At 42.9% G+C, this 23,668-nt stretch overlaps 1 non-coding gene across 1 annotated transcript; it reads right to left on the bottom strand.

Moving 5' to 3' along the window:
- Positions 1-22,915: 22,915 nt before the first annotated feature.
- On the bottom strand, positions 22,916-22,990 carry Trnaw-cca (transfer RNA tryptophan (anticodon CCA)). The gene has a single exon. It is a non-coding gene; the product is annotated as a tRNA-Trp (tRNA).
- Between the last annotated feature and the right edge of the window lie 678 nt (positions 22,991-23,668).

The raw sequence follows: 23,668 nt of genomic DNA, 5'->3' as shown, positions 1-23,668 counted from the left end.
CAGATAGGAGGGGAGTTGGGTCAGCACACCGCTCTCCCGGTCGTTATGATGGTATCCTTGACCGAAGCCGCTACTATTCGGTCGAGTAGCTCCTCAACTGACATCACGACGCTGAGTGCATCCAGAAAATTTAAGGGGAGTTATAATGGAATTTTTTTTCACATTTTCGGATTTTTATCTTATTATCAAATTTGCAATTTTCCAAATAAAATGATATATATGTCACTTATAAACTCACAAGGGAAGTATTTTATTTTACTTTTTGAGTATGATCTACACCAGTTGAAATTGTTAGAATGTTTACATGCATTGCTTCAAGATCTAAAGAAATCGGTAATTTTTTATGTAGAAGGCTGTGGAGTGCTCTGTTGTAAAGGTTAAATCACTTGTTTGTATTGGTAGCACTGTCAAAAACATTATCGTATCGTTCCACAGTATAAACATGCGTTTTATGTCGAAGTGCTAACGTTTTTCCGAGGAAAAGTGCCGAATAGGTTGGTAAATCTCCCAAAAAGTAAAGTATGACGCCAAAACGGTGTGGTTCTCAGAAACGTGGGTTTCATGGTAATAGATTTTCGAATAATGGGCATTGTGTTCAACATGCTGCACGTGAAGTTACAGATAATGAAATACTGGCAAACTCGTCAGTTTTTAAAGGAACAACCCTTAGTGCTTCGGAGATTAAAATAAAACGCTGTGATACACAGTTTTCTTATAACGAAAGTGATGTAAATGGTAGGTTAGTTTATATTCTGATAGATTTACACATCCTAACAAGGGTGTTAGGTGAATGTGTGCATTGTAAAATATGTGGATAGCCAGTTAATTTACATGAAGACAGTGAGATATCAAATGGACTAGTCAGAAAACTTACCATTAATTGTGTCAGTTGTAAATATACTCATTCATTTTGGAATTCTGATAAGTGTAAAGATAATTACTTTGAAGTAAATGTTAGGTGGTTTTATGGATTGAGAGCTACTGGCAAAGGACACACTGCGGCAAAAACAATGTGTGCCTGATGAATATGCCACGCCCACCTTGTAAAATCGACAAGCATGCAGGATTTATTGGAACTGCTGGGGCTTCTGCTGCATATGGGTCAATGAAGGGTGCTGCAAATGAAGCTGTTGAAATAAGTGATGTTGTGATTGACATACCAGTAGCTTTTGATGGCACTTGGCAGAAGTGCAGTCATTGTTCTAAGAATTCTGTTGCTACATTGACCAGTGTGGATACTGAAAGGTAATAGATTTCCAGATTTTAACCAAACATTGTTATAAGTGAAAATGAAGTGGAAATGAAGAAGGGCATATCTGTGACAGAAATTATGAAGGAACAAGCGGTGGTATGGAGACCTCTGCAGCTATTGAAATTTTTTGTCGATCTGTGAACGAAAGGGGAGAGTGGTACACTAAATTCTTAGGTGATGGAGACTCAAAAGCACATAACAGTGTAGTAGCCGCTTAACCTTATGGTGAGAAGATTATCAAAAAACTGGAATGTGTTGGTCACTACCAGAAGAAGATGGGCACAAGGTTGAGGAAGCTGAAACAAAGTTTAGAGACAAAAGACTTTCTTATGGTAAAACCATAAGAGGCAGGCTGACAGACAAAATGATTCATGAACCACAGCAGTATTATGAGATGGCCACTAGAAACAATAATGTGGATTTGTTGAAAATGAACCAGGCAGTATGGGCTACCTTCTTCCACAGACTGTCAACTGGTGAAAACCAATACACCACCTTTACCCTCCTGAACCTGATTCATGGTGCAATTACTGAAATGCCCAGCACTCAAACAGTTCATACAGCCATAAACATTCCATTCCTGCTGCAGTCATGGATATCATAAAACCTATTTACAGAGACCTGGCAAATAGTGAATTACTGAAGAAGTGTGTGCACAGTCAGACTCAAAATCCCAGTGAGTCGTTGAATAATCTTATATGGACTCGCTTACCAAATAATGTTTTTGTTGGAATGAAGACACTAAAGTGGGGGTTCAGCGATTCTGTTATTGCCTTTAATGATGGCAGCATTGGTAGGTTGAAAGTGCATATGGGAATTAATCCTGGAGCAAACTGCATCATAGAACTTGAACAAATGAACAAGGTTCGCATTGATAAAGCAGAGCATGCAGCACAGTTGGCCACAAAGGAGCCCTGAATGAAGAAAAGAAGAAAAAGCTGGGAAAAAGGTCAAGAGGGTGATATATAGTATGGTGCAGAGTGCTTCTGAGTGACTAAAAATTAAAAAAAAAGAATATATTAAGTGAATTAGTCTTTTGAAACTTTAGAAGCCGTTCCTGAAAATTGACATTTGCTGTTGCATTTTTCCCTAAATCTCAGAAACCACTTCGAGTAGAGTATTAAGATTTTCAGAGAGTAATAACATACATTTCCTGAGTCTACTGAACTAAAAGAAAAACATAATAGTAGTGGACTACCTGTGTATGGTCCCACTTTGCGTTGTTGCCAAATTAATTCAAGATGGCGGCGATGACGTAATCCAAGTGGCGGCGTGTAGACTTGGCAACAGAGCATGACGTCATTCAAGATGACGCATTTTGACGGCAAAATAGGTCAATTGTGATACCTCCACTAACCTAACCCCAGAAAAATGACCAGAAATTTGAATTTTGGCAGGAAAATAGGCCAATGGGGCTATGTCTACTAACCTGACGCTCCTGAAAAAATTGGCATGAAATTCAAATTCCAACAAGTTAATCTATGCAAAACCATAATTGTCTTTATTATTATCACTTACTATCATTAATTAGTATTTATTAACTTTTACTATCTTTTATTATTATTTATGATTATTATTTATACCATGCACATGTGTTCGCTACGAGGTCTGGAGTACACCTGTGTTAGTTCGTACCCCTGCCACCAGAGAGCGCTGCCGTGACGTTATTCAAGATGGCGGATTTTGATGGGGAAAATAGGTCAATTGTGCTACCTCCACTAACCTAACCCACAGAAAATTGTCGCGAAATTTGAGTTTTGGTGGGGAAATAGGCCAAGTGTGCTATGTCGATTAATCTAACCCTCCAGAAGAAATTGGCGCCAAATTCAAATTCAAACACGATAATGGCTACCAAACCGTACTTTTCTTTATTATTATTATTCATTATTATTTATTATCAATTTGCTTATTATTTATTATTATTGGTCTACCTATAAGAAAATTGCACCAAATTTAAATTCCAACACAATAATGTCCCAAAACCGTAATTCTATTTATTATTATTAACATTTATTATTTATTCAAGACGTCCGATTTCGGCTGAAAGAGAGCCATTTGCGTTACATCCATAACAAAAATCTGTCAGAAGTTCAAATTCCAAAACCATAATCGAATATATGTACGAAATAGTTCACATCCTACGAATGGACTTAGTAAACATCCTCAAGATCACAGTAACACCAAGTGCGCTCGCCACTAGGTGCAGACTCCAATTGACTAAGTTCAAATCGTCACCAGCAGAGAAGGCTACCCCTGCCACCACCAGTCGGCAGCACCCAGCCACTGATCCAGTGGCCACTTGGACCGTGCTACCCGCTGGACACTGTAAACATGTTTTTGCCGGACACGCTGGAACCCACCGGTGCCAAAGTCACACAACACCCTGTTCATTTGCGATCCATCACGTGGTTGACAAAAAAACTGTGGTGTGCGTGCTGTAAGACCTTCGGTACACACACATTCAGATTATTTGACTTGTTGCTCTAGCGAAGTAGGCGAGTGTCAGCAATATCTCTCGTGGTCTTATCGTGGTGTGTTTATCTTCTGCCGTTAGGTGAGACAATAGAAGTGCCACTTGCACGCATAGAGTAGCAGATTGACGGTGAGAAACTTTAAACAGAACTTGATTAAATTTCACACACATTTATTAAAATAAGAACAAGTTTAAAATCACTTAACTTGGTTCTGGAAGCTATTTACAATTGACAGTCTGAAGTTATTTTGGTCTTGGTACGTTAATCTTATTCTCATATATCCCTGATACTTCACAAAGTGTCTATTCATTTATCTTCATGGCTATGTACAACAATATGATAATCTTATTAGGTGCAGACTGAAACTTGACTATACACTGGTAAAGACAAATGCAGACAAATGCAGACTAATGCAGACTGGTACAGACTGGTGCAGACAAATGCAGACTAATGCAGACACATCGGAGGTCTGTACACTTGTTATAATACCTCGTCGCTTGGTCAGGTATCACTGCGTGAGTGTGATCCGTGAGGAGAAAAGGTTCTACGTTAGCAGCAATCTCAGTGGCTGCGTTACATATTAATACGCGGATCGACAGAAGCAGAATTTGCTCAGTCTCTAAGATAGCTCCATCCCCTTGGCATAAACGCTCGCCGGCCTCGGTGGCCGTGCGGTTCTAGGCGCTGCAGTCCGGAACCGTGGGACTGCTACGGTCGCAGGTTCGAATCCTGCCTCGGGCATGGATGTGTGTGATGTCCTTAGGTTAGTTAGGTTTAAGTAGTTCTAAGTTCTAGGGGACTGATGACCTAAGATGTTAAGTCCCATAGTGCTCAGAGCCATTTGAACCATAAACGCTCTACTCTTTCCGCTTTCTTGCTCGCATTTATACAGTCATCTCCAGACTAGTCGATTACAAGAACACCCGTATTTTCGCCGTAATATTATACAATTTTCGCCGTACTTCTCGATATCAAGCACACAGCACTAGCCACCCATTCGCTAACGCAACATAATGCACAGGATATAGACTGTAAATTATTTCTTCACAAACACTAAATGTAAGCGAGGCGCAGCGTACTGTAAACCACTGACTAACTAGAAACAAGTAGGGTAAACTGATATTTGAACTCTCGAATACCGAAGTCGCTGATATAACAGATTCCAGTGATCAATCTTGTTTACAAACCAACTACGGTCTTTCTCACGTCTTGAGAACAGGCAAACGTGTGTCCAACACACCACAATCCATATACCCTCAACTAAATAAAGGCAACAAATGTGCAGAAGCGGTCGACCGAACAATTTACATGAGAGGGAATAACACTCCACCGCAAACGCGCCATTTTCTCAAAGTTTCACTTGATCACGAAAGCAGCCCAGACATACTTAGTTCGCTATTCGGTCGTCTACAACATGGTAAAGTTAACTATTATACATTCCTACACACCAACACACCTCTGTATTCGGAAGACCGCTACCATTAACGTGGGAACGCGAATCAATATCACTACAGACATTACACACAAGAACACATTCTACAAAACGCTAACATATTTCTTCTATCATTATACTTACAATTAAATCTTATGATCAAGGTCTCAACTGAACAGTATTAGGCAATGAGCGAGGTACTGGAAGTACACTCTGTTGAAAGCTGTGGCTCTAGAAATACCTGTACCTTCCTTAGCACTAGACGTACTCTTCCCTTCGCTATCACCGTACCCAAGGGCAAATCCACACCCTCCCTACAACAGCACATAGACATTTCCTTATACAAACAAATATACTTCATAAATCTTATCCTCAAATTCGGACTTAACACACACGCCTGATGAATTTTCAAAGTCATTCGGCTAAGGAGCGCAGTATGTGACTGGTATCTGTAATTCCCTCACGCCGCTAGACATTGGTGTGGTGTCACCGCCAGACACCACACTTGCTAGGTGGTAGCCTTTAAATCGGCCGCGGTCCGTTAGTATACGTCGGACCCGCGTGTCGCCACTGTCAGTAATTGCAGACCGAGCGCCACCACACGGCAGGTCTAGAGAGACGTCCTGGCACTCGCCCCAGTTGTACAGCAGACTTTGCTAGCGAAGCCACACTGACAAATACGCTCTCATTTGCCGAGACGATAGTTAGCATAGCCTTCAGCTAAGTCATTGGCTACGACCAAGCAAGGCACCATAGCTTTGATAATTAATATTGTGAAGCATGTATCATCAAGAGCGATGTGCTACAAATGTGGATTAAAGTTAAGTATTACAGAAACTGCGTCCATTTTCTAAGTTCTCATTTCCTTTTAACTGTTCCAGACCTCACGCCAATCTGCGTGAGCTTAACGCGTGCCTTTCGGCTTCCTCTCGTTGTGACTTGGCTGTCTTGCTAAGTCACAACAATTGGTCCATTATGTGTAATGTATTCTGTCTCGATACCAAGTCCGATGTTCCATTATATATCCACTTAGTTAAACGCGATGACTCATTGAGAAGGATCACAGCCACAATTGAATCATATCTCGAAACGAGCCACCTTTCCCAAACCTATCTGCTACAGTAAACATCCAACATGGTCTTATTCAATCCCTACACATCTTGCAACTGCTCCCATTTACAGAGCTTTGCGCATGTGATCATGCCATTTTAAGTCGGAACTGAGCAGGAGTCGGAACAAGCCATATCCAAAACCTTCTTTACCCCGTGTAGAAACAGAGCGAACTGAGTTACTGCGACAGGACCGTGTTTCGACGGTTCGGCGAAAATGCTCGCAACTTTGTGGGTTCCAAAACTAGTGTAAGTAGGCTGTTTAGGTTTTCTTACTGGTAACGCCTGTGCTCTGTATGAAAATCACTGGCTGTGCTGTGTGCAGTCTGTGGCTAGTTTGCATTGTTGTCTGCCATTGTAGTGTTGGGCAGCTGGATGTGAACAGCGCGTAGCGTTGCGCAGTTGGAGGTGAGCCGCCAGCAGTGGTGGATGTGGGGAGAGAAATGCCGGAATTTTGAGAGCGGATGATCTGGACGTGTGTCTATCAGAAACAGTACATTTGTAAGAATGGATGTCATGAGCTGATATATATATATATATATATATATATATATATATATATATATATATATATGTGTGTGTGTGTGTGTGTGTGTGTGTGTGTGTGTGTGTATGTATATATGTATATATATAATGACTTTTGAACACTTTTAAGGTAAATACATTGTTTGTTCTCTATCAAAATCTTTCATTTGCTAACTATGCCTATCAGTAGTTAGTGCCTTCACTAGGTTGAAACTTTTATTTAGCTAGCAGTATTGGCGCTTGCTGTATTGCAGTAGTTTGAGTAACGAAAATTTTTGTGAGGTAAGTGATTTGTGAAACGTATAGGTTAATTTAGTCAGGTGCATTGTCTTGTAGGGATTATTGAAAGTCACATTGTGTGTCAGTTTAAGCACAGTCATGTTTAATTTTTCCAAGGGGACGTTTCATATGGCGACCCTGCCAGGATACGTCACTGGAATCTTCTGATCTTTTCTTGTAGTTTGTGTAATTAGTGCAGCTTTTGTTTGTTGCTAGCACATAATTGTAGAGAGAATTTCCTTTGTAGTTGCAGTCTTTCATTGTTGTACAGTAAAACAGTTGTGGCATGCATGTAGATTTGCACCAAGTATTTCGCAGCTGCACTTGCAATTAACTAGATATTATTTTCAGTGCTATGTTAATGTGTTCTCTTATTTTTGCATTTATTTTTAAAGATTTTTGAATTACAATGATACGAAGGTTTTCTGTGATACATTTCATTCCATTGCTGTAATCTGTAACACCTGAGTTTATAATTACATTAATCCTCAGGGGGGTACATGCTTACCTTGTGTACCATGTGTTTGGAAAGCACAAGGAGCCCTAGGTAATATGGTATTTGCTTATACAACTTTACACATCGGTACCATATTTCTCTAACACAGAATTACACAGCTATCTGATTATTTAACAGGGAAACAAACATTTTTTTTACTACATCAGTGACAGATGTTTACGCAATTACGCATTGGATAACTTCACACTTATGAAACTGAACTTTGTATGTACTCTGTGAACTCTTCATATTTTTTCAGAACCATTGTGATACTTTGAGAGCTTTGAATGATGTATTTCGTATGAGATCATGATTTTTAAACTACGTTTGAGGTAGATGACACTATTGAAATGAGCAGAGAATATTTTTTAGGGTTTCAAATTATTGCAAAAAGCTACGTCGTTTTTGAGATTTGGCTGAGTTTTTATGATGTTATTATTACGATGACGATGTGTATTATGGTGTTGAGGTATTTTTATGATCAATAAGCTGTGAATCGTACTTTAAGGGTTATGAAATGTGTGTAAATGTGTGAATGTATCACAATGCAGGCAAAAATTTTTTTGCACTCTGTTATATTAATAGGATTTTGTTTCTACACATTTGCAACGTAAATTCTCGTCCTGTGAAATTTTTTTTATGAGACTGTCTCCGTAGTGCAAACTGGTGTCATAAATATTTCGGTAAGAAAATTAAGTGACCTTCACGTAATACGTTGTGGGCACCCAGCTACGTGACAGTGGCCTGGAAAAAAGCCATTAGTGTGTGCATTTCAGAGGCACAGGTGGAGAAAAAAAGAGGCCATGATCCTTGCTATTGACATTTCTTTGTAGAAAGCATCACAAATACGACACGCCCAAACTTGAAAACATATGATTACACTGTGGAGCCCTTAATTTATATTTGTTAAAATGCCTAATGAAATGATGACAAACATTTTACATCTATTGTCTTTCTAGTTGAGAGTTAGCTCATTTTGTTTAATATCTAGTTTCTAGCTGCACTGCAGCATTGGTTAAAATAAAATTTTATAGATGTACTAATATAGATGTTTTATGCCAACATATCTATTAAATAATAATTTTATGATCTACATTCTTCGAAAAAGGAGCACTTGGAAAGAACAATAAGAAGGGACTAATAACAGTAACTGTATACATAATTTTGTTTTCAAGTACTTGGTAATTTCTTTTGTAGAATAAATTATGATGCATCGCTCTAGTATTAAGATGTGACATAGGTATTAAACATGGCCATTTTTACTGTAATGTTTTTTCTGCTTGAGCTTTGTCATGTTTAGGTATAAGTTATAGCATTTGCTGCTGCTGTTTGCCAGGCATAATGTTACTGAATTTGACTTTGTATTACTCTGTTAAATCAGTTTTACTACGGATTTATTTTTCTTGTTTGCTGCACATTGCCTTATATTAGTTGTAATATTGCAACTGCTTTCCTAATTTATATAAACTGCTGCTTGCTTTGCCAATTTCCATTTTTTTGTCATTGCTGTTTGTGTTAATTTGTTATGTGCTGCTGCATTGCCTCGTCCCTTGATATATACAGGGTGAGTCACCTAACGTTACCACTGGATATATTTCGTAAACCACATCAAATACTGACGAATCTATTCCACAGACCGAACGTGAGGAGAGGGGCTAGTGTAATTGGTTAATACAAATCAAAAAAATGCACGGAAGTATGTTTTTTAACACAAACCTACGTGTTTTTAAATGTAACCCCGTTAGTTTTGTTAGCACATCTGAACATATAAACAAATACGTAATCAGTGCCGTTTGTTGCATTGTAAAATGTTAATTACATCCAGAGATATTGTAACCTAAAGTTGACGCTTGAGTACCATTCCTCCGTTGTTCGATCGTATGTATCGGAGAGCACCGAATTACATAGGGATCCAAAGGGAACGGTGATGGACCTTAGGCACAGAAGAGACTGGAACAGCACATTATGTCCACATGCTAACACCTTTTTATTGGTCTTTTTGATTGACGCACATGTACATTACCATGAGGGGTGAGGTACACGTTCGACGGGCGTTTCATAGGACATGGAAGACACATAAATTAGCCAGCCCGTTCTCCTGATCTTACACCTCTGGACTTCTTTCTGTGGGGTATGTTAAAGGAGAATGTGTACCCTGATGTGCCTACAACCCCAGAGGATATGAAATAACGTATTGTGGCAGCCTGCGGCGACATTACACCAGATGTAGTGCGGCGTGTATGACATGCATTACGCCAGAGATTGCTATTGCGTGCAGCAAATGATAGCCACCACATTGAACATCTATTGGCCTCACATGTCGGGACACACACTATTCCACTCCTTAATTGAAAACGGAAACCACGTTTGTATGTGTACCTCACCCCTCATGGTAATGTACACGTGCGTCAGTGAAAAAGACCAATAAAAAGGTGTTAGCTTGTGGGCGTAATGTGCTGTTCCAGTCTCTTCTGTGCCTAAGGTCCATCACCGTTCCCTTTGGATCCCTACGTAATACGGTGCTCTCCGATACACACGATCGAACAGCGGAGGAGTGGTACTCAAGCGTCAACTTTAGGTTACAATATCTCCGGATGTAATTAACATTTTACAATGCAACAAACGACACTGATAACGTATTTGTTTATATGTTCAGACGTGCTAACAAAAATAACGGGGTTCCATTTAAAAAAACGTAAGTTTGTGTTAAAATCATACTTCCGTGCATTTTTTTATGGTTTGTATTAACCAGTTACACTAGCCCCTCTCCTCACGTTCGGTCTGTGGAATCGATTCGTCAGTATTTGATGTGGTTTACGAAATATATCCAGCGGTAATGTTAGGTGACTCACCCTGTACATCTGAGCTCATTAGATTTAAGTTAGCTTAAGAGGGGGTAGACTATATAAGAAACTAACTATGATGAATTGGAAAAATTGCATTGAGAAGCTATAAGAAAATGGTTTGGCCAAAAAAGAATTTTGAAAGAGGATATGAACAAAAAAGTAGGGTTTAGGGACAACAGGTTTAGGTAGGATTTTCTTGGAAATAAATGATGTGGTAAGATAATGGAAAATAAACAATGAGGTAAGAAATATGTGAACATATAAATACAGAAAGCATGCTTTGATAGGAGTTTTTTGGTGGGGACAAATGTTGAAATAAGACGAAAGGTCTATGGAATGAAGTTTTGGGTTGGACTGCAGTACCAAATGTTACACTGAAAACAAACCCTGACCTTTCCTCTTGTGTTATTCTGCTATGTGTTTATGTACCCTTGTGTATTTGTGTTTTTCCTGTCTTTATGTGTTCAGCTGATGACAGTTATGTTGTAGAATTTTTCTAATACTGTGTTATTTACTTTGTAAAGATGTTTAGACGTTATTTATCTGTTCTGTTTTGTTGCTCATATGTGAAGTTGATGTTTCAAAAGTTATTCAGATCTTTATGTATGTAATTATGTCATAATTCTTGTAACACTGATGTGCATGTTTATTTCTATTCTTTTGTAAAGCCTGTTTTACTACAAATGTTATTTGTATTGTTATCTTCTTTAATGATGTATTTTGTACCTTTGTTATTGTATTCTTATGTTATAAAATTGTAATTGACACCTGTGCATCAAATTAAGTAACTTGTAAGTTACATTTCACTGCACACGTTTCTGTTGGTCATAGTATATGGACAATATGTGAGAAGTAGGGACTGTTAGTCTTTACACGTGTGTTGATAATTCAGCGAGGGACTGGTTAACAGCACTGCTGGTTCTAAGGACAATTCCAAAAACTTCGTGAGTGCACAAGTGGTGGTTTATGGACTTGCTATATTGTCTGCAAGACTTCAAAGGATAATTCCAAAAACTTTGTTCATGCACAAGTGGTGGTTTATGGACTTGCTATATTGTCTGCAAGACTTCAAAGGATAATTCCAAAAACTTTGTTCGTGCACAAGTGGTGGTTTATGGACTAGCTACATTCTCCACAAAACTCTTCGATGGTGATTGTGCACCTGCACAGTCGCAATAGATGGCTGCTGGCCGTCTCTACAAGGACTACAGTGGGTCTGCATCTTTCATGGCCCACCAATACCATTATTTCTACAAGGACTGCACTGGGTCTGCACCTCTGGTGGCCCACCAATACCGTAATCTCTACCAGGACTACAGTGGGTCTACTCTATGATGACCTACGTACCAATATTCTTCAAAACTTCGACTGACTCTACGGTGGGTATGCTCTGTTGTGGCCCATTACCTGTCTGCATGTCAAGAGTCAGCACTGTCTTTCCATTGGAAGGACAACACTACTTCTTCAAGATTGCATGGAAATCCACTACTTCTGTGTGCATTCTCTTTTACTGCTCAGACTTTGAGAAAAACACTTCAATTTTACTGTGATGAATGATCAGGACTGTGGTGTCACCGCCAGACACCACACTTGCTAGGTGGTAGCTTAAATCGGCCGCGGTCCATTAGTACATGTCGGACCCGCGTGTCGCCACTGTCAGGATCGCAGATCGAGCGCCACCACACGGCAGGTCTCGAGAGACTGACTAGCACTCGCCCCAGTTGTACGACGACGTTGCTAGCGACTACACTGACGAAGCCTTTCTCTCATTTGCCGAGAGACAGTTAGAATAGCCTTCAGCTAAGTTAATGGCTACGACCTAGCAAGGCGCCATTTGTACCATTGCATGCATCTCAAGATAGTCTCACTTGTATCATCAAGAATGCTGTATACCAAAGGACGATATAAAAGTTAAGTGTTCTAGTAGCTACGTTCTTTTCTTTATCACATTCATTACGAATCCTGTTCCAGACTTCGCGCCAGTCAGCGTGTGTGTACGTGTGCCCTTTCGGCTACCCGTCACTGTGGACTGGCTGCCTTGTCAGTCCACTACAAGGACTGTCTTTATGGACTGTGAGAAAATTTTAGATTTGACCAACAGTGTATCAATAAGTGTGGGCATTTGATATCTATGTTATTGTAACTATGAAAAATTTTTTTCAAATCTGTATTGGCCACTGCCCAAAACAATTTGTAACATTTTTTTGTGGCGAGCATGGGGGCTATGTAAGTAGGCTGTTTAGGTTTTCTTATTGGTAACGCCACGTAGTGCTCTGTATGAAAATCACTGGCTGTGCTGTGTGCAGTCTGTGGCTAGTTTGCATTGTTGTCTGCCATTGTAGTGTTGGGCAGCTGGATGTGAACAGCGTGTAGCGTTGCACAGTTGGAGGTGAGCCGCCAGCAGTGGTGGATGTGGGGAGAGAAATGCCAGAATTTTGAGAGCGGATGATCTGGACGTGTGTCTATCAGAAACAGTACATTTGTAAGAATGGATGTCATGAACTGCTATATATATAATGACTTTTGAACACTTTTAAGGTAAATACATTGTTTGTTCTCTATCAAAATCTTTCAATTACTAACTATTTCTATCAGTGGTTAGTGTCTTCAGTAGTTTGAATCTTTTATTTAGCTAGCTGTATTGGCGCTCGCTGTATTGCAGTAGTTTGAGTAACGAAGATTTTTGTGAGGTAAGTGATTTGTGAAACGTATAGTGATTGTAGTGATTATTGAAAGTCAGTTTGTGTTGCGCTAAAAAATATTGTGTGTCAGTTTAAGCACAGTCATGTATAATTTTTCTAAGGGGACGTTTCACTAGACAGAGAGAGGGAGATAGAGAGAGAGAGATTTCGCAAAGCTTCCCAGAATAGCACAGCGTGCAGCCCTTCAGGCATTCCTAACTGCATACTTCGCCCCTCACTGAATTTACCCCTCAAACTGCTGCTGCTACTGCTCCCTGTGTCGAACAAACCTATTAAATACACACTTATTGATACAATACAGACGGTAGTTTAATGTTTCATAACCTCTGCTCTAGAAGAATGGTCATAATCCCCTTATGTCGAACAAACCTATTAAATACACACTTTTTGGAACACGACTGTGATAGGATCACCGGAGCGGGGGACATGGTTGGGGTTGTAGGGCGTGGTTGGGTAGAAGAAGGTGGCTGTTTTTAGCAATCTTCACCTTTATTGTTGGTTTTTCCAATACATTTTCCGGTAGCTCAGCCCCACCACTCGTGTCGTGGTGGAGACCTGATGCACGCAGTCCGGGGAATGTGACGCCATGCTCGGTCAACGGCTGTGCAGGCAGTAGGAGGTTAGCAGCACGAGGCCCGGCCCAGTGTTCCCTCTGCAGACGCGGCGACTCATGACGACGCCGGGAGTCGCCGGTGCAGCAGCGGGTAACGCCCTCCGCTGGTCAGTCCTCGGGGACAGTATCAATGATGACGATGACGTGACAGTGACTGAACGCCCAATCGGTCGAACCAAATGCCGACGCCCACCTCTGATGCCCTTAAATATTGCAGAACGCTGCTGAATCCGCTGGTTACGAGGAGGGGTGTTTATTAGAAGGTTCTCGATGAATTGGCTAACGCAACCGCGCTACATGCGGCCCACGCCTGCCTAATTCTGCTAATACTGCGTTCTGTCTGTTGATGGCTGCTGCGCACGTACACACATACCGATGCTCGTTGCAAAACTGTGTCACCTGCATAACGCGCTGGCCGACCTTCATGTGCTGTGTGCCGTGAGGCTGGCGCATCGCGCACTGAAACACACTAAACCACAATTTCGCGCCATATTTCGTAAAAATAACCCATTGTCCTCTACAATTCCTCCCTTGTACGAAAAAAATTCATCCCCGAATTGAACCAAAAAGTCAGACCAACTACCGTTCACTTCACAAACACCACAAAATGCGATTGATTCACTATTTACACTGTGTTCATTGATCTCTATCTTCAGTCTAATCTTTGTCCATAAACATTACTCAGTGGTCTGCTGCAGTGCCTCACAACTGTTCAATGATTGTGTCTGGACCCTTAGGTTAAAGGTTAGAAGGGGCGGGATTTGGGCTACCTTCCTCTTGAGCTGATAGTACACTAATCCTACGACAAAGATAAAAATACAGGTGGCGGTGGTTGATGATCCAATAACTAGTAAGTGTTGCGTATTGCTCATTATGGTACTAATGCACTCGTTGAAAAAGATGTTCCATAGTTATACGTACATCCTGAGCTACTAGTATCCGGTCCAAAGAGGCGAGCAAAGTTGGGTCTAATGTGCTATTCAAAAGAGTGAGATTTTCTTTCGTGACGAATCGCACCAGTTGATCGGGTATGTAGATCAATGTGTGTGTTATGTTCATGATCGTAGCTCCAGTAATCACGGCAGGTAAACGGAAAGTTGGCCCTGAAATGTCACACTGTGTGCCGTTAATTAAGAGTCCCTACCCCTGCAATTCTATTCTTTGCATACTCCCTTGCTTACCCTGCTCGTAACAAACGCAAATAACGACTGTGTTTTCCATTACTGAAAATACCCCTTGTGGATCGACTTGCTGAAAGAACTGCACCGTGCCTGGTATTATTTCCTTAGGGCACTCTGCGACTGGTTCTTGAGAGCGGAACGGAGAATACTCACAATATTTAGGAACAGTGTGTAACAATTTCGCAGGGCAGATGGTAACTGGACCTGTTTGACAATGCAGCATGTCTTGTGCAGTGAGGAATGCATGAGCTTGTCTGTTACGTGCCACTAACAGTATTTCCCAGACAGCTAACTGGACGAATTTCTGCAAAATTTCCCACTTCACTGGATACATATGCAAGGTGTAACATTCAAATTTACAATCCTTACATGTTAATGGTATTGTGATATGAATTCTCAGCAGGGTACCCGTCCACGTACTGGTAACAGTGGCCATTTTGTTGTTCAGAGATAAGTGTTCATCTGTTAATGTCGTCAGTAGCTCCAGGGATGTGGGCCGTTATGATTGAACTTTCCGTAATCCTTCCCGAAGTTGTTCCGATGGTTACAGTACCGGGGTTAGGTGCCCGTGCATTGCATGCAGAAAGCCTCCTGCAGTTCCGTGGCTTCTATGCGTGCTTCCGTAATACCATCAGCATGAAAACGCAGCAGCTCAGCGATTATCGGCTGTGAATCGATGTTATCCAACTGGTACTTGATTATACCCAAGTCATGATTGGTTGTGTCGGATGTGGCCTTAATGTCGGACATCAAGTCGCGGCCAAAGCTCGCAATTGGCGCGTGTTATTAACTACATCTTTCTCCAAACTCTCTAATTGGGTTGTGTTAAGATCTAGCATTCCCTGGTTGCTATTCATATTATCCTGTACCTGATATAGCGTGTCATTAATACTTTTAATATCTTCCGCGTCAGCGGTCCCAAAAACAGTTTGTAGGATACGGCCACCTATGTCTAACCATCCTCTTTTCAATGGACGTGCGGGATTAACACTGCAGTTTGCCACAACTGAGCTTGTAAGCGTGCAAAAGCTGATCGTAGTAGCTGATATTCCCCCTGTGTGTCATTAAACCTTGACTGATTAGCCACCATAGAATGAAGTTCATTAAATTTATCCTCTAATTTACAGATTTCGTCTTCAACCGCCCTAATATTACAGTCCACCCTTAAAGTCCATTGATGTCCGGACATAATTACGTTCCCTTGTCGCGAGAACAAAACACCATTTGATATAGGACGTACCTTCAAGGCTTCAGCTAAGTTGCAACAGCAAAACAGAATAACTATGCTGAGAGATAGTGCACACCTTCCCTCTTCCCCCTCATCAACCCATGACGCTTGAACTGCTGGTCTTACCACAACGTCACGCCTCCTGAGAAACAAACGGAAAACAACTCACATTAGCTCTTCCTTTTTACGCGAGGCCTAAGAGCATAATAGCATGTCTGATCACTTCCCCAATTAACTTGGTTGTCTTGTTTATCTACTCCTTACTTATACTTTTTTTCGATTCATGTTCTGTCCAGTACTTTACTGCAGACAATGAAGGAAGTTCCTCAAAATTCCCCTTGAAAGACCTAACTCGGCTCACATGCACAATAGTAGGGCGAGTTGGAAGCTGAGATTTCACATTCACCAGAGATGTCATCTCGATCACCTGGAAAGGACCTTGATAATGGGATACAAATTTTTTCGTTTTATCTTTTGGTACATACGGATTAGTCATCATCACCCATTGTCCTACATGATATTTGGGTAAAGCCGCCTTTCTATTGTGAGCTTTGTCCAGTCCCTCTAACACTTTAGTGTTAATTTTTTTCACCTGCCACCGGATTGTTTTTGTGGTGTCACTGCCAGACACCACACTTGCTAGAGGGTAGCTTAAATCGGCCGCGGGCCATTAGTACATGTCGGACCCGCGTGTCGCCACTGTGTGATCGCAGACCGAGCGCCACCACACGGCAGGTCTCGAGAGACGTACGAGAACTCGCCCCAGTTGTACGACGACGTTGCTAGCGACTATACGGACGAAGCCATTTCTCTCATTTGCCGAGAGACAGTTAGAATAGCCTTCAGCTAAGTTAATGGCTACGACTTAGCAAGGCGCCATTAGCCTTAAATAGCTTGTATATAGTCAATTGTATCGCCACAATCTCCAGATGTCTCATCAAGAACGATGTATACAAGGATGCATTAAAAGTTAAGTATATTCCAAAGATACGTATTTTCTTTATCACATTCATTAAGTCTCCTGTTTCAGACCTCACTCCATCATTCGTGAGTTAGCGCGTGCATCTTGGCCGCCTCTTTCAATTAGTGTGCGTAGTGTAGGCAAGTCTGCCGACACTACAGTTTTCAACTTTGTGGATAAATCCTTAACAGCCGAAATATCGGTCTTGAGCAGTTCAAATGGAGATGGCATCTTCCGACCAAACAGTACTTCATATGGAGACAATCCTGTACTTTCATGCACTTTTGAGTTATACGCCGTGGTTACAAACGCCAATAGGGTATCCCAATTGTTGTGTTGCGATTTTACATAATAACTTAACATCGTAGCTATTGTATGATGAACTCTCTCGGTCCGACCATTAGCCTGTGGGTGTAATGCGCTCATGCTCAATTTCTCTACATGCAACAACTTGTATAACTGTTTCATCAAATCGGACATAAAGTTTGTCCCTTGATCTGTAATTATAGTTTCAGGTGTTCCAAATTTCAATATCTATTGATGTACCATGGCGTGAGCCACTGTTTTGGCTCGCTGGTCCGGAATAGCTGCCATAGACACATAGCGCGAAAAATGATCTATTATTGTTAAAATATAGCGATTATCCGCTGGTGTTTGCATAAACGGTCCCAAGACGTCTATGCCAAGTAATTGGAGAGGTCTATCCGTTTCCGGTAGTCGTTGCAACACAATTTTCTGATGACTCAATTCCGCCCGTTGAGCACACGGAATGCAATTCTTTACATACTGATCGGCATCTTGCCTATGCGTTGACCACCAATAACTCTGTGCTACCCTCCTTTCCATTGCTTTGCGACCCGAATGACCAGAAAACACTGAATCATGTGCTTGCCTTAAAATTTCGCTTCGCATTTTTTCTGGTATGACTATGCGTGGACTGTTCCTAGTTTTACGGTACAATATCCCGTCTTCCACGATGAACTGTCACTGCGAGGTAAATCATTGACAATCTGTGTCGGCTGTTTGTGCCTCCACCCATTCGTTCTCATTTATTCCTGTACATTCCATGGCGCATATTTTACGACTCAGACCATCCGCGTTTCTGTGCGATTTACCCGGTCGATGAATCACTTGAAAATCGTACTCACTAAGACACAAAGCCCACTGAGTTAATCTACTCATTGGGTCTTTAAGCCCTAACAACCACTTAAGTGCTGCATGGTCATTAATCACCTTGAAACGTCGTCCATACAAACGACGCTGGAAATAGGTTATTCCGAAAATTAATGCCAATAACTCCTTCTTGGTTGTTGAGTAATTTTTATCTGCATTGTTTAGCTGTCTGGAAGCATATGCTATCAGGTGCTCCTGCTTATCTATTTCCTGACATAATACAATACCCAAAGCAGCTAGAGTCATAAGATAATATAAACTGTTTACTGTAATCTGGAAAAGCCAAAATCGGACTAGATGTTAACAAATTTTTTAACTTTTGAAAAGCCTCTTTGCATTCTGCTGACCAGTGAAATTTTGCTCCCTTCTTCAACAACTGCGTGAGGGGCCTTCCAATTTCCGCAAATTTTGGAATATACCTCCTGTAAAAATTGGCGAGACCTAAATAAGACTGCAACTCTCTACTTTTGTAGGTGTCGGAAAATGCATTACCGCCTCTACAAGTTTTGGATCCATGCGTACACCCTCCTGTCCTATAATATGACCCAAATAACGGACTTCTTGCAACAAAAAATGTCGTTTTTCCATATGAAGAGTTAACCGCGCTGCTTTCAGACGATCGAAAACTTCGCGCAAATGGCGCACATGTTCTTGCACGTCCTTTGAGAAAACAAATATGTCGTCCAAATATATCATACACTGATTAGGTTTCAGCCCTCGTAACACGCTATCTAGTAACTGTTGGAAGGTTGCCGGAGCATTTTTGAGACCGAAAGGCATTCTCCGATACTGAAAATGACCTGTAGGTGTTGAAAAAGCTGTCTTCGGTCGGTCTTCCGGGGTGACCTCCAAATGGTGGTGGTACCCGCTTCGAAGATCCAAGATCGTGAAGTACCGACACTGACCCAAATTATCCAGAGTTTGAGTAATATTAGGCATTGGGTATGCATCCAATACAGTTTTATGATTCAGGAAACGATAATCAAAACAAAAACGATATGTCTTGCCCCCATCGGGTGACTTTTTACCCACTATTACGAGAGGAGCGGACCAGGGACTACTTCTGGTTTGTATTCTCCCATCCCTAAGCTGTTGATTAATAAATTCTTCCATGGCAGGCTGTAAACTTTTTGGAACACGATATGGACGTTTATACACCGGTGCTTCATTCCCAGTGGGGATGTAATGCTGAAATAATGGTGTGGCGTGCAGTGGACCATGAGAATTAAATAACTATTTATATTCTGTCAAAAGGTTCTCCATGACTTCTCTGTCTTGCCCTTCTAAATGTGCTACTGTACCCCTCAGTGCGGACCAGCAGGCAGACTCTCCTGGCATTGTGTAATCTGCTGCGAAATTCTTATCCAGTTCATCTTCCCCTGTTATCTCCAGATTCACTATTACGGTACCCCGTGCTAACTGCACCTCTTCAAGGCCAAAATTATCAATACTGACAGGCACAACCTTTTTTCCTTCTATCTCCCGCACGTAGGACACCCTACGGCGCGTAAAACACTTCATATTTTCCAGCGACTCATTCTCAGACAAAGGTTCAACGACACACAACGAATCTACCGGCACGCTAGCTCCAACATCTGCCCAGATTATTTTCCCTGTACCCTTCGGTATAGAATCCCGCGAGTTAACCCTAAGGGAAATTGTACGCAGTTTAGGTGGCCCACGCGACATCTGGGCGGTTCCTTGGGACAGTATTAGATTTTCGACCACAGAACTTAGGCGAAATTGTATTCCGTCCAGTTCTACTGTACGCTATTCCAGGTTAAGTTTTGCATGATGCGCAACCAGGAAAACCAATCCGAGTATGACATCATAACTGCTGCCAACAGCTGGATGTACTTCTACCTTCATCTGGAAGTTCCTCATTTCCGCTCGGAAGTTTAACACCACTGATCTAAGTGACTTCACCTGTCCCCCAACCACGCCACTTATCGCTCAGCATGGTGGTTTTAATTCTACTTTCCCGAGTACATTTCTACTCGCCACGGATACCTGAGACCCGGTATCCAATACAAATTTGCACAATCTGCCCCTCACCAAGCCGGTCAGAAAAAAGTCTGCCACTGATTCTACACTAGCATTAATCCTTAACGGGGGTGTTGTACAGTGCACACACCACCCCCTGCCCCGTTTAACTGAGGGGGGTCAGGCCCACCTTGTGGTTTACTATCATGTTTCTGCCAGGACCCATTGCAATTATGCTCCCGATGACCCCAACATCTGCATTTCCTGCACTGCACTTCCTTGCAATCGCGTCTAATGTGTCCCATCCAACCACATCTAAAACATTTTACACTCCTGGAAATGGAAAAAAGAACACATTGACACCGGTGTGTCAGACCCACCATACTTGCTCCGGACACTGCGAGAGGGCTGTACAAGCAATGATCACACGCACGGCACAGTGGACACACCATGAACCGCGGTGTTGGCCGTCGAATGGCGCTAGCTGCGCAGCATTTGTGCACCGCCGCCGTCAGTGTCAGCCAGTTTGCCGTGGCATACGGAGCTCCGTCGCAGTCTTTAACACTGGTAGCATGCCGCGACAGCGTGGACGTGAACCGTATGTGCAGCTGACGGACTTTGAGCGTGGGCGTATAGTGGGCATGCGGGAGGCCGGGTGGACGTGCCGCCGAATTGCTCAACACGTGGGGCGTGAGGTCTCCACAGTACATCGATGTTGTCGCCAGTGGTCGGCGGAAGGTGCACGTGCCCGTCGACCTGGGACCGGACCGCAGCGACGCACGGATGCACGCCAAGACCGTAGGATCCTACGCAGTGCCGTAGGGGACCGCACCGCCACTTCCCAGCAAATTAGGGACACTGTTGCTCCTGGGGTATCGGCGAGGACCATTCGCAACCGTCTCCATGAAGCTGGGCTACGGTCCCGCACACCGTTAGGCCGTCTTCCGCTCACGCCCCAACATCGTGCAGCCCGCCTCCAGTGGTGTCGCGACAGGCGTGAATGGAGGGACGAATGGAGACGTGTCGTCTTCAGCGATGAGAGTCGCTTCTGCCTTGGTGCCAATGATGGACGTATGCGTGTTTGGCGCCGTGCAGGTGAGCGCCACAATCAGGACTGCATACGACCGAGGCACACAGGGCCAACACCCGGCATCATGGTGTGGGGAGCGATCTCCTACACTGGCCGTACACCACTGGTGATCGTCGAGGGGACACTGAATAGTGCACGGTACATCCAAACCGTCATCGAACCCATCGTTCTACCATTCCTAGACCGGCAAGGGAACTTGCTGTTCCAACAGGACAATGCACGTCCGCATGTATCCCGTGCCACCCAACGTGCTCTAGAAGGTGTAAGTCAACTACTCTGGCCAGCAAGATCTCCGGATCTGTCCCCCATTGAGCATGTTTGGGACTGGATGAAGCGTCGTCTCACGCGGTCTGCACGTCCAGCACGAACGCTGGTCCAACTGAGGCGCCAGGTGGAAATGGCATGGCAAGCCGTTCCACAGGACTACATCCAGCATCTCTACGATCGTCTCCATGGGAGAATAGCAGCCTGCATTGCTGCGAAAGGTGGATATACACTGTACTAGTGCCGACATTTTGCATGCTCTGTTGCCTGTGTCTATGTGCCAGTGGTTCTGTCAGTGTGATCATGTGATGTATCTGACCCCAGGAATGTGTCAATAAAGTTTCCCCTTCCTGGGACAATGTATTCACGTTGTTCTTATTTCAATTTCCAGGAGTGTATTTCTGCATTAAATACTCCTTTCCTGTCCCACGTCTTTGTTACTGCTTCAACTTCCTCTAGCGCCACAGAGATTCCGACTGACTCATTGAGAGTCTTAGGGAATTCCATCCTAATCTTGCGGGAGGTATCGGGTTGTATTCCCCGTGCCGGCCGCGGTGGTCTAGCGGTTCTAGGCGCTCAGTCCAGAACCGCGCGACTGCTACGGTCGCAGTTTCGAATCCTGCCTCGGGCATGGATGTGTGTGATGTCCTTAGGTTAGTTGGGTTTAAGTAGTTCTAAGTTCTAGGGAACTGATGACCATAGATGTTAAGTCCCATAGTGCTCAGAGCCATTTGAACCATTTTTTTGTATTCCCCGTAAAAATGCGTCTAGTGCCCTCTGCTCAGCTTCCTGCAGAATGGCTTCATTAACCCTATCGGAATATATTAGCTCATAGGTATTAACATTAATTTTTCGAATTCGATCTAGAAAAGCTTCTATTGATTCCCCATTCCTTTGATACATTCTATTCAGTTGTTCCTGATAATATCTAGAGGTTTCCAGAATGAGATTTTCACTCTGCAGTGGAGTGTGCGCTGACATGAAACTTCCTGGCAGATTAAAACTTTGTGCCCGACCGAGACTCGAACTCGGGACCTTTGCCTTTCGCGGGCAAGTGCTCTACCAACTGAGCTACCGAAGCACGACTCACGCCCGGTACTCACAGCTTTACTTCCGCCAGTATCTCGCCTCCTACCTTCCAAACTTTACAGAAGCTCTCCTGCGAAACTTGCAGAACTAGCACTCCTGAAAGAAAGGATATTGCGGAGACATGGCTTAGCCACAGCCTGGGGGATGTTTCCAGAATGAGATTTTCACTCTGCAGCGGAGTGTGCGCTGATATGAAACTTCCTGACAGATTAAAACTGTGTGTCCGACCGAGACTCGAACTCGGGACCTTTGCCTTTGGCGGGCAAGTGCTCTACCAACTGAGCTACCGAAGCACGACTCACGCCCGGTACTCACAGCTTTACTTCCGCCAGTATCTCGCCTCCTACCTTCCAAACTTTACAGAAGCTCTCCTGCGAAACTTGCGGAGCTTCTGTAAAGTTTGGAAGGTAGGAGGCGAGATACTGGCGGAAGTAAAGCTGTGAGTACCGGGCGTGAGTCGTGCTTCGGTAGCTCAGTTGGTAGAGCACTTGCCCGCGAAAGGCAAAGGTCCCGAGTTCGAGTCTCGGTCGGGCACACAGTTTTAATCTGCCAGGAAGTTTCATATCTAGAGGTATTTTTCCTCCAATATCTTTCCAGCAACCCTTTTTTTGAATACTTCATATGTCCGAGGATCGCTTAATTCTTCATGGCATGTAACGTACGCTCTGGCATCCCCAGTTACTTTCAACTTAGCCGCTTGCAAAAGTGTTTCTGCACACCAATTTCCCAATATAGCAGCCGTGCTAAGGTTATCAAAAAAAAAAATCATAACATGCTCCCCAGCTTCTCCTGAGAAAGGGGTGACCAAAGACGCAGCGTTCTTTGTTCGCTTCTCTAGACCGTGCAAACTCTAATTCCGATACTCGCTCAATTAGCTGCTGAATAGCCACCTTGGCTGACACTGCTCCATCACTACCAGCTATCGAATCAAGACTACGTAAGCCCAGAAAGAACAGGAAGGGACGACTGAA

The sequence above is a fragment of the Schistocerca nitens genome, chromosome 7, assembly GCF_023898315.1.
Source record: "Schistocerca nitens isolate TAMUIC-IGC-003100 chromosome 7, iqSchNite1.1, whole genome shotgun sequence".
Taxonomy (NCBI): domain Eukaryota; kingdom Metazoa; phylum Arthropoda; class Insecta; order Orthoptera; family Acrididae; genus Schistocerca; species Schistocerca nitens.
This window is presented reverse-complemented; position numbering and strand designations above follow the sequence as displayed.